Below are 10,686 nucleotides of genomic sequence, written 5' to 3' on the forward strand. Positions count from 1 at the left end.
GAGGGAGAGAGAGGGAGGGAGGGGGTGGGGAGGAGGGGGAGAGAGGGATGGAGAGGGGGAGAGAGAGAGGGGAGAGAGGGGAGGGGGGGGGCAGAAAAAGACATTTCCATAATCCCTCAAATTGTGAGAGAACCTGTGAAGATTTGGGGGTAAATTTGTAAAAAAAAAAATCGCCCTTCACTGAAACGCTCTGGATACTCCGCGAGGGGTTTAAATGTCCCGTCTCTGCCTCCGCCTGTCCCGGGACAGGGTCTTTATTCTGATTGATGTCCCAGGGTTTTTAAAAACTTTAAAAAGTGTTCTCTCTCGAGTTGTTTCCTGCTTTGATCAGGGAGGCAGAATCTATTCCAGACCCACCGCTTAATTCAGGGCAACAGCGGCAATGATCCCAGCTCTGGGAGACTGATCATTGTGAGCTGAGGGACACGGGTAGAAACACAACACGCTGTTTCAATTCTTCATAATCTTTTCAAAATGCAAAGCGTCCCAACGTTGTGTGAAAGCGACCAGCACAGGATTTACAGGCTGCCTGAGATCAGTGGAAATTCCTGTTCTGAGGCTGGTGGTGTTTAAAAAGCTCCTTCACTGCCCACACCCGCATTCACTGCCTTTCAGAGTGCAGGATAGAGAGAGGGCAGGAGACCGGAGTCAGGCATTGGACACTGCCTGCAGTATGTTCACCCTCTGTGACAGGTAACCTGCGTGTGTCTCTGTCCGTGTCTGTGTGTCTATCTGTGTGTGTTTGTCTGTGTCTATCTGTGTCTCTGGCTATGTGTATGTCTAGGTCTGTCTATCTACCTGTCTGTGTGTCTGTGCTTGTGTGTGTGTCTATCTATCTGTAATTGTGTGTCTATCTGTGCTTGTGTGTGTGTGTGTGTGTCTATCTATCTGTGATTGTGTGTGTTTGGTTACCTGTGTGTGTCTCTAGTTTTCTGCTTTTACTGTGTGTCCCACACTACACTTCTGAGCAGCTGGGCGTGAGAATTGGGAATGTAGAGGCAGTGCAGACATGTATTATTGACCATCATTTCAGTTTTGTTTTTACTGAGGTCACCTGGATTCTATAGAGAAGAGTAGGGTATGTCGCTGATGGGAAGAGAAAAGACAGATTTGTATTTCAACTCTGAAGCTAAAAGGTGAGGGAGATTGATGGACATTGTGCTGATCTGGACTCCTCACTCTAACACTAACTCTCCTCCCTATTCACACACTGCATGTGTTCCCAGAGCTTCATTCTGGGGCAATGTCTTGTGTTTTATTGATTTGTGATTGGCAGCTGATTTTGTGCTCAGTTCTGATCCCTTGTCCAGCTTGGGAATCTCAATTTACCATCTGATATATATTGATGACCTAGGGCCTTGGTGTACTGGGCACATTTTCACAATTTGCAGATGATACGAACATTTGAAGCGTTGTGAACTGTGAGGAGAGGTTAGAACTTCAAAAGGACATAGACAGTTGGTGGAGTGGGCGGACAGGCAGAGTTCAATCTGGAGAAACGTGGAGTCATTCATTTCAGTGGGAAGAACATAGTGAGACAATCTAAAATAAAGGGTACAATTCTAAAGGGGCTGCCGGAACTGAGGGACCCGGGTGTATATTTGAATAAGTCATTGAAGGTGGCAGGACAGGTGGAGAGCACATTTAATAAAGCAGACTTTGTTGATAGGGGCACAGAGTACACAAGGAGGTTATGTTGAGCTTGTACAAAATGCTGGTTTGGCCTCAGCTGGAGCACTGCGTCAAATTCTGGGCACTGCAGTTTAGGAAAGTTATGAAGGCATTAGAGAAAGTGCAAAAACTGGCCCAGTGTGTTCTGCAGAAACTCTGCAGTGCGCTGGGTCTAAGATTGCCCCATGACACAGGGAGATCTAACGTTAATCACTCACTAATTCACACTGGCCCTTCCTCTTTCAGTTCCAAACATTCAGTAACTTTTTGCTGAACTTTGAACCTCTCACATGGCACACTGCTTGGCTTAGGTTAATTAAACTCAGAATTCATCAGGAAACGGCTGATTCAGTACCAAGTGCAAGCTAACAGCGATAATGAAAGTGGAAAAGATAGTTTATACGGGTCTTGTCTCCCTATACTGTTGGAACCTTCAACTCCAGGCAGTGTTAAGAGGCTGCTTTCTGTAACCAAAGGGCTGCCTTCATTCTCTATTATATCAATACCATTATGGTGTATGGTCTGAAATTTCCTCTCTCTTCCCAAACTCCTATGCACTCTGCCTATCCCTTCACCAGGTTTACTCACTCCATGGTCTGTTTGCTACACTGCCTCATTCCAAATCACAATGGGAAAACAATGGAACTTGATTTCGATGATTTTGTTTTGTTTTATTTTAAGCTTCCTTTGATTTAATTGAGCCATGTGTTCAGTTATTGTATTAATGCTGCCCTTGGCGCTGATCACACTCAGGTGGCACTGGCAGTGATTCAGTGCCAGGTCCCTCTTGATTCACTTTGAATTGCACCCTCAGGCTGACCTGGAATCACCATCAGAGTATCAGTACTGAGGGAGTGCTGCACTGTTGGAGGGTCAGTAACTGAGGGGGTGCTGCACTGTCGGAGAGTCAGCACCGAGGGAGTGCTGCACTGTCGGAGGGTCAGTACTGAGGGAGTGCTGCACTGTCATAGTGTCAGTACTGAAGGAGTGCTGCACTGTCACAGGGTCAGTACTGAAGGAGTGCTGCACTGTCACAGGGTCAGTACTGAGGGAGTGCTGCATTGTCGGAGGGTCAGTACTGAGGGAGCGCTGCACTGTCGGAGGGTCACTACTGAGGGAGTAACTCAGTACTGGCGGTAAGTAAATGCTGTTGAATCATTTTGAATTGTCCCCCTCAGGATGACCTTTCTCCTGGACAAGGATATACTGTTAAAAACAAACCTGAGAAGACCGATTCGCTGCTTCCTCATTTACCTTTCCTTCCTCTTTTCACCTCTGATTCTGTCCTGTACTCGGAGGGTCAGCCCGACGAGGTGGGTAGCACTCTCCCTTCTGAGTCAGAATGTTGTGGGTTCAAATCCTAGGAACAAGGATGCAATACTAACCAGTTGATCTATTTATTGAATGATGTTGTTTCAGGGACAAATATTGATCAAGACATTCCGGATAATTCCCCATCTCTTCTTCAAAATAGACCCAGGAAACATCTGCATCCACGCGAAAGGGCAGATGGGACCTCAGTTTAATGTCTCACCCAAAAGATAGTACCTCTGACAGTGCAGCGCTCCCTCGGTACTGACCCTCCGACAGTGTGGTGCTCCCTCATGTCACGACTCACTGGGGATAGTGCACTGCAATATCAGTCCCACTGCTCCCTGAGCTGTGACAAATGTGAAAAAATTCAACCAACACACCAAATTGTTTAATTTAGGTTAACAGAATATGAGCACCAGGTTTGCAAGCTTAATAAGTAATTGACTGTTTATTGAACAAATTGCCTTTAACCAGTGGCAAAAGAATGAAATCTGAACTGCTAATTTCTAACTCTGTAATCCAAACACACAAGACGCATAAGACACACAAAAACATGGATTTTAAGGGTGGGATAAAACAGTTCAATAGCACCAATTCCGGAGTACAGGATTCGATGGGTTGATTTTTGATCGATGTCTCCCCAATTCCTTTCAGTTATTTGTTGAAGACACGAAGTGGTCTTCCAGCAGTTTCCAGTCTCTAGTTTAACACTTGCCTTTTAGTGTTTCTAACAGTGATTTTCCCCTTTGCCTCTTGACAGAGGTTTTCAGAGAGAGAGCAAGTTATGGAGATATGAGGAGAAAACACCAGCTGGCTATTATTGTGGAATTACTGGAATCTTACACGCACAGGAGAGAGAGGTTTTAGATCTTTTTCCTTTCAAGCTAGGAGCTATTCTGCTGCACTGCTCTCACACAACCCTGATCACCTGGTCAGGAGCCAATTAAAATGTTGTTGCCAGGCAGTTCCCCATTAGACCATACTCCTCCTCAGCACCATCCTATCTTTCATGGCACACTCTGTTCCAGGACAGCAACATTGTATATATACCTCACACTGTTCCAGTAGACATGTCCTTCAAACAGTAGCCATTGTAACGTCAATCGACAGTCCAACAAATAAAAAGATACATTTGTTACACTCAGTACTGACCCTCTGACTGTGTGGCACTCCCTTAGTACTGAACCCCTGATAGTGCAGGACTCCCTCAGTCTTTTTTTCTCTTTTTCTTAAAGATAGATTGTTAGTGTAAGATCAATACTGGTATGTATAAAAATAATTATAACGATGTCTAATGAGTGGGGATGCTAGAGTAATTAATTAATAAATTAAATAAATTATCATAACGATGGTAGGATGGGTGATGTGTTGCTGCTGCAGCATGTGGGACCTGCTGGACACTAAGGTGATCCAGAGCGAACACATCTGAAAAAGTGTTTGTAGCTCGAGGAACTTCGGGTTCGAGTTAAGGGGCTGGACTCCGAGCTGCAGCCATTGTGCCACATCAGGGAGGGTGAAAGTTATCTGGACACTTCGCTCCAGGAGGCGACCACAGCCCTCAGGTTAGGTAATTCAGATTTGGTCTGTGATCAGGGACCGGAGGATGTGACTGTAGGTGAAGCAGATTTGGGGACCCAGGGGGTAGCAGTCAAGGAGCCTCGGCCCTTGCAACCGTCCAGCAGTTATAAGGTTCTTGCAAGCTGTGTGGACGAGAGCAGGGACTGCAAGAAGGATGAGTGAACTGACCATGGCACTGTGGTACAGGGAGCCATTCAAGTCGGAGGAGGAAATGGGAATGTAGTGGTGGTAGGGGACAGTATAATTAGAGGGATAGATACTGTTCTCTATAGCCGTGAGCGTGAGTCCCGAAGGCTGTGTTGCCTGCCCAGTGCCGGGGTTAAGGACATCTCCTCAGGGCTGGAGAGGAACTTGGAGTGGGAGGGGAGGGATCCAGTTGTCATCGTCCATGTACCAACGACGTTGATAGGACTAGAAAGGAGGTTCTGCTGAAAGAATTTGAATGGTTGGGAGCTAAATTGAAAAGCAGAATCTCCAAGGTAATAATCTCAGGATTACTACCTGAGCCGTGTGCAAACTGGCATAGGGTAAGTAAAGTCAAAGAGTTAAACGAGTGGCTCAAAGATTGGTGTGGGAGGAATGGGTTTCAGTTCATGGGGCACTGGCACCAGTACTGGGGTAGGAGGGAGCTGTTCCGCTGGGACGGGCTTCACCTGAACCATGCTGGGACCAGTGTCCTGGTGAATCGAATAACAAGAGCTGTAGAGAGGGCTTCAAACTAAACAGAGCTGGAGAGGGTTCTGGAGAGGGATATGTAGGAGGGTTCTGGAGAGGGGATATGTAGGAGGGTTCTGGAGAGGGGATATGAAGGTTTAAAAGGTAAAATGATATGGCAGCATTGCAGGGCAGCTATTTAGGTAATAATACCCAGAGTGTGACGGGAAGGGACAGAGTGTACAAACATAAAAAAAGCAGCAAATAGTGTCAAAAGGTAAAAAGGCAAAATTAATGGCTCTTTACTTAAATGCACGTAGTAGTCGGAACAAAATAAATGAATTAAGGGCATAAATAGAGCTTAATGAGTGTGATCTTATAGACATTACAGAGACATGGTTACAAGGAGATCAAATCTGGGAACTAAATATTCAGGGGTATGTGACTTTTCGAAAGGACAGGGAAGAAGGAAAGGGTGGTGGGGTAGCTTTGTTAGTATGAGATGGAATAAGTACAATAGCAAGAAATGATTTTGGATTGGAAGATGTAGAATCCATATAGGTGGAGGTAAGAAATAACAAGGGGAAGAAGACATTGGTGGGAGTAGTCTATAGGCCCCCTAACAGTAGCTATACTGTAGGACAGAGAATAAATCAGGAGATAATGAGGGCCTGTAAAAAGGCAGCACATTAATCATGGGTGACTTTAATCTTCATATAGATTGAGAAAAACAAATTGGCAGAGGTAGACATGAACAATAATTCAAAGTGTGTGTTCGGGAAGGTTTCTAGAACAATATGTTGTGAATCCAACCAGGAATCAGGCTATTTTGGATCTGGTAATGTGTAATGAGGCAGGTTTAATAAATGATCTCAGAGTAAAGGAACCCCTAGGAAACAGTGACCATAACATGGTAGAATTTAGCATTCAGTTTGAGAGTGAGAAACTTAGGTCAGAAACAACTGTTAAACTTAAATAAGGGTAATTACAAAGGAATGAGGGCAGAATTGGCTGGAGTGGGCTGGGAAAGGAATTTAGCAGAAAAGATGATTGATGAACAATGGCAGACATTTAAGAAAATAGTTCATGACTCACAACAAAGATATATCCCAGTGAGGAAGAAGGATTCAAGGAAGGGGATAAACCAACCATGGTTAACCAAGGAAGTTAAAGATAGTTTCAAACTGAAAGAAAAACATACAATATGACAAAGATTAGTGGTAAACCAGGGGATTGGGAAAGTTTCAAAAACCAACGAAAGATGACAAAAACAAAAAGAGGGAGAAAATAAACTGTGAGGGTAAACTAGCAAGTAATATAAAAACGGACAGTAATAGGTGGAACGGCAAGTGGTGAGGATGACACAAGGAGTCTACAGAGGGATATAGACAGGTTAAGTGAGTGGGCAAAAACTTGGCAGATGGAATATAATGTGGGAAAATGTGAGGTTATGCACTTTGGCAGGAAGAATAGAGGAGCTGAATATTATTTAAATGGAGAAAGACTGCAGAAAGCTGCAGCACAGAGGGATTTGGGGGTCCTCGTGCATGAATCCCAAAAAGCTAACATACAAGTTCAATAGGTAATTGGGAAGGCAAATGGAATGTTGGCCTTTAATTCAAAGGGAATGGAGTATACAAATAGGGAAGTCTTGCTAAAACTATATAAGGCACTAGTTAGACCACACCCAGAATACTGTGAACAATTTTGGTCCCCTTATCTAAGGAAAGATATACTGGCATTGGAGGCAGTCCAGAGAAGGTTCACTAGGTTGATCCTGGGTGTGGATGGATTTTCATATGAGGAGAGATTGAGTAGTTTGGACCTGTACTCATTGGAGTTTAGAAGAATGAGAGGCAACCTTATTGAAACATATAAGATTCTTAGGGGGCGTGACAGGGTAGATGCTGAGAGGTTGTTTCACCTTGTGGGAGCATCTAGAGGGCATAATCTCAGAGTAAGGGGTCGCCCATTTAAGACAGAGATGAAGAGGAATTTCTTCTCTCAGAGGGTAGTGAACCTGTGGAATTCTTTACCGCAGGGGGCTGTAGAGGCTGGGTTGTTCAGTATATTCAAGGCTGAGATAGACAGATTTTTAATCAGTAAGGGAATCAAGGGTTATGGTGAAAAGGCAGGAAAGTGAAGTTGAGGGATATCAGATCAGCCATGATCTCACTGAATGGCGGAGCAGACTTGATGGGCCAAATGGCCTACTTCTGCTCCTATGTCTTATGGTCTTATTAGCCCCCAACCATGCAGCACTCCCTCAGTATGGCCCTGGGAGTGTCAGCCTGGATTATGTGCTCAAATTTCTGGACTGGGACTTGAACCCACGACCTTCTGATTCAGAGTCACTGCCTACAGAGTCATGTCTGAGCAGAGGTTTGGATGTACTCTGGGATCACACAATGGGTCTTTGCCCATCTGAGATCAGTCCTACCAGAATGCTTTCTGTTACAATAGGGCTGATTTATCTCAGTCCTGTGTACATTTTCCCTGGGCCTGTTTTACACTCCCGCTGAAGCACTGTGGGTGGCTGGTGTACCTCAACTGTAACATGCCTGTGCAATGGTGCAGGGCAGCATGAGGCTGGCTCTGGACACCCAGGGGGTTGTCAACTTTGGTTGCATGTATTTTTGGAGGTGACTCCCGGATCTCTTCACTCCAACCACCCCCATGGGTCACACCTCCCCCTAGGGGTCACACCTCCCCCTCGGGTCAAACTGCCCCCCACGGTTCACACCTCCCCCTCCCCCACGGGTCAAACTGCCCCCTCGGGTCACCCACCCTGTCAAACAGCCTCCTTTCCCCACCTTCAATACATTTACGACTATTATACAACAACAACTTACATTTATACAACATCTTTAACAGCGTAAAACGTTCTCAAAGTGCTTCACAGGAGTATTATCGAGCAGAATTTGACACTGAGCTGTGTAAGGAGATGTTAGGACAGGTAACCAGAGGCTTGGCTGGGCGAGATAGGTTTTTAAGGAGAGAGGTGGAAGAGAGGGTTAGGGAGGGAAGTCCAGAGTTTTGCCACAGACAGGACTGCTGACGATGGAGTGATAATTTTGGTACATACCTTCTGTTGTGAATGAGTTGCCATGTGAATGTGCCACACTCACTATGCGCTATTTTGGTCCCAGTTACTACTCTGTCCATTCATAAGGTCCGAGTGTTCTCGAGGTGGTGAGCCAATGATGGTTATTCATTAACTCATTCTGTTGCCCTCTCTGCCTGTTACACAATGTTAATTCCTGGAGCACAGGGGGTTGTCACAGAACCTGAAGTTGGATGTTAAAACCTGTGACTGTATGTTGGCTAGATGGTTAAGCAGTGCAATTTCAACTCCATATTGCTTGTTCCCAGTGCAGTTGCTTTGATTTGGAATTACTGTGGTTTCCCAGTGTCTCAGATTAAAGCAGCCTGTTCACAATTTGGTCTCGCATTAGATCTCAAGATGAGCTTGTGCTATCACTAAGACTGCATGTTTCCACCCTCCATAATATAACTCGACTCTGCCACTGTCTCAGATGTTCAGTTCCTCATTCCTGCTTTTGTCACCTGCGGTCTCCACTATTCCAACACACCCCTGGCTGCTATCCCAGCCTCTGCCCTCCGTAAACTTGAGGTCACCCAAACTCAGCTGCCTGTGTCTTAAGTTGCAGCAAGTCCCCTATCACCCCTGTGCTCACGGACCCACACTAGCTGCTGATCAAACAATGTCTTGTTTTAAAATTCTCATCTTTGTTTTCCAATCCTTACATGGCCTCACCCTATATCTGTCATCTCCTCCAGTCTGACAATCCTCTGAGACACCTGTGCTCCTCTAGTTCTAGCCTCTTGTGCATCTGTGATTTTAATTGGTTCACCACTGGTGGCTGTGTTATTAGTTGTCTGGGCCCCAGGCTCTAGAATTCCCTCCCTACACCCCGTGCTGTACCTGTCCTGGGAGTGTTTGATGGGGACAGTGTAGAGGGAGCTTTACTCTATATCTAACCCCGTGCTGTACCTGTCCTGGGAGTGTTTGTTGGGGACAGTGTAGAGGGAGCTTTACTCTGTATCTAACCCCGTGCTGTACCTGCCCTGGGAGTGTTTGATGGGGACAGTGTAGTGTTAACTGGAATGAGATTATCTGACATAGAATTGGTCTTTTGAGCTGCGATTGAATCTAGTTGAGAGTAATTTGGATAATTTTACTAATCAGAACCTAAATGAATTAAAGGCATTCACATTTCAATTGTTTTTAAGGATTTGGCATTGATATTCATATTTCAGTATAATCCATACTGTAACTTATTGTATTACAGTGAGTAGAGAGGAGGGAGAGGAGGGTTAGAGGGGAGAGGAGCAGGGGAAGGGAGGGAGAGGGAAGATTAGAGAGTGGGGGATCGGAGGAGGTGCGCAGAGAATAGACGGACAGTGGGTCTGATGTTTTCTGGTTGTTACTTCAGATCACGGCCTGGACCTTTGCCTGTGGCTGTCACCATTCTTGGCTTAGTTGCCCTGATCCAGGTACGAGCTGAGGTGAGTACAATCTCCAGGCCTGTTCCACTGGTTCACTACTTCCACTCGCAGTGTGACCATTGGGAATTTAGTGTGATTGTTTAATAAACGGAAACATCCAACCACCCCCCCGCTACCCCGCCCCCTCCCCCCACCGCTACCCGCCCCTGCCAAATCCCCAAGACGACCCGCGGCCCACCCCTCCTCTCCCATTTTCTTCCTACTGCCCCTATAGGGGCTGGGAGGAGAGGCTATTCTTCATGGATCAGTCTGGTCATTGTCAGTGGGCTGCAGACCTGTGGAGGGCGTCACAGCTGAGCCCAAACCACATCCAGACGCTCCTTATGCACCTCTGGCACTATGTGAGGGCCAGATCAGACTCAGCTGTGATGCCTCCCAATGTTGAATAGTGTGGGGACGACAAAGGCAATCGTTAACTTCTGGTGACGTGGCACCGCTGCAGGGTGGAACCTTGGAAGCCTCGATTGCAATGCCAAGTAATGGGTCCAGCCGCTGATCTTTCAATCCTTTCAAAATCAGGAATCGTCTGGACCCTGTGAGTTGGGGAGCTGGGGGCAGGTGTGCAGAGGTAGGATGGGATGGGCAGGGGTGAGAGGGAGGGCTGGGAGTCACACTCAGTCACACGGAGGAGCTACATCCTACAGATTAGCAAGACCCCCCCAAGTCTAACTCCAAGGTAGTTTTGAGTTAGCCCCTCTCAGCTGAGGCATCAACACACATGGGAAAAGGGCTGTTCAACCAAGGGGGGGCAGACAGGGATGGGTGGCAATAATATTGAAACTTCTAGGAATTTCAGTCCAAGGTTCCAATCCCACCCCATCCACCTACTTCGCGCCCCCATCAGTCAGTGACCCAACTCCAATGGCCATTCCTCCAGTGTACCCAGGAGCATGGTAGACTATTGGACCACAGTGGGCTTCACAGTCAAATCTCAGCTCG

General features: G+C 46.3%; 1 protein-coding gene across 1 annotated transcript in view; it reads left to right on the plus strand.

Annotated features, from left to right (window-relative positions):
* The first annotated feature begins 2,930 nt into the window (after positions 1 to 2,930).
* Positions 2,931 to 10,686, plus strand: part of adamtsl5 (ADAMTS like 5) — a 45,005-nt gene continuing 37,249 nt past the window's right edge. Inside the window, exons 1-2 of the mRNA XM_041178555.1 lie at positions 2,931 to 2,984; positions 9,675 to 9,747. The gene's annotated coding sequence lies outside the window, so the exon portion shown is untranslated. The remainder of the gene's footprint in view (positions 2,985 to 9,674; positions 9,748 to 10,686) is intronic.

Source organism: Carcharodon carcharias, chromosome 32, assembly GCF_017639515.1.
Source record: "Carcharodon carcharias isolate sCarCar2 chromosome 32, sCarCar2.pri, whole genome shotgun sequence".
NCBI lineage: Eukaryota > Metazoa > Chordata > Chondrichthyes > Lamniformes > Lamnidae > Carcharodon > Carcharodon carcharias.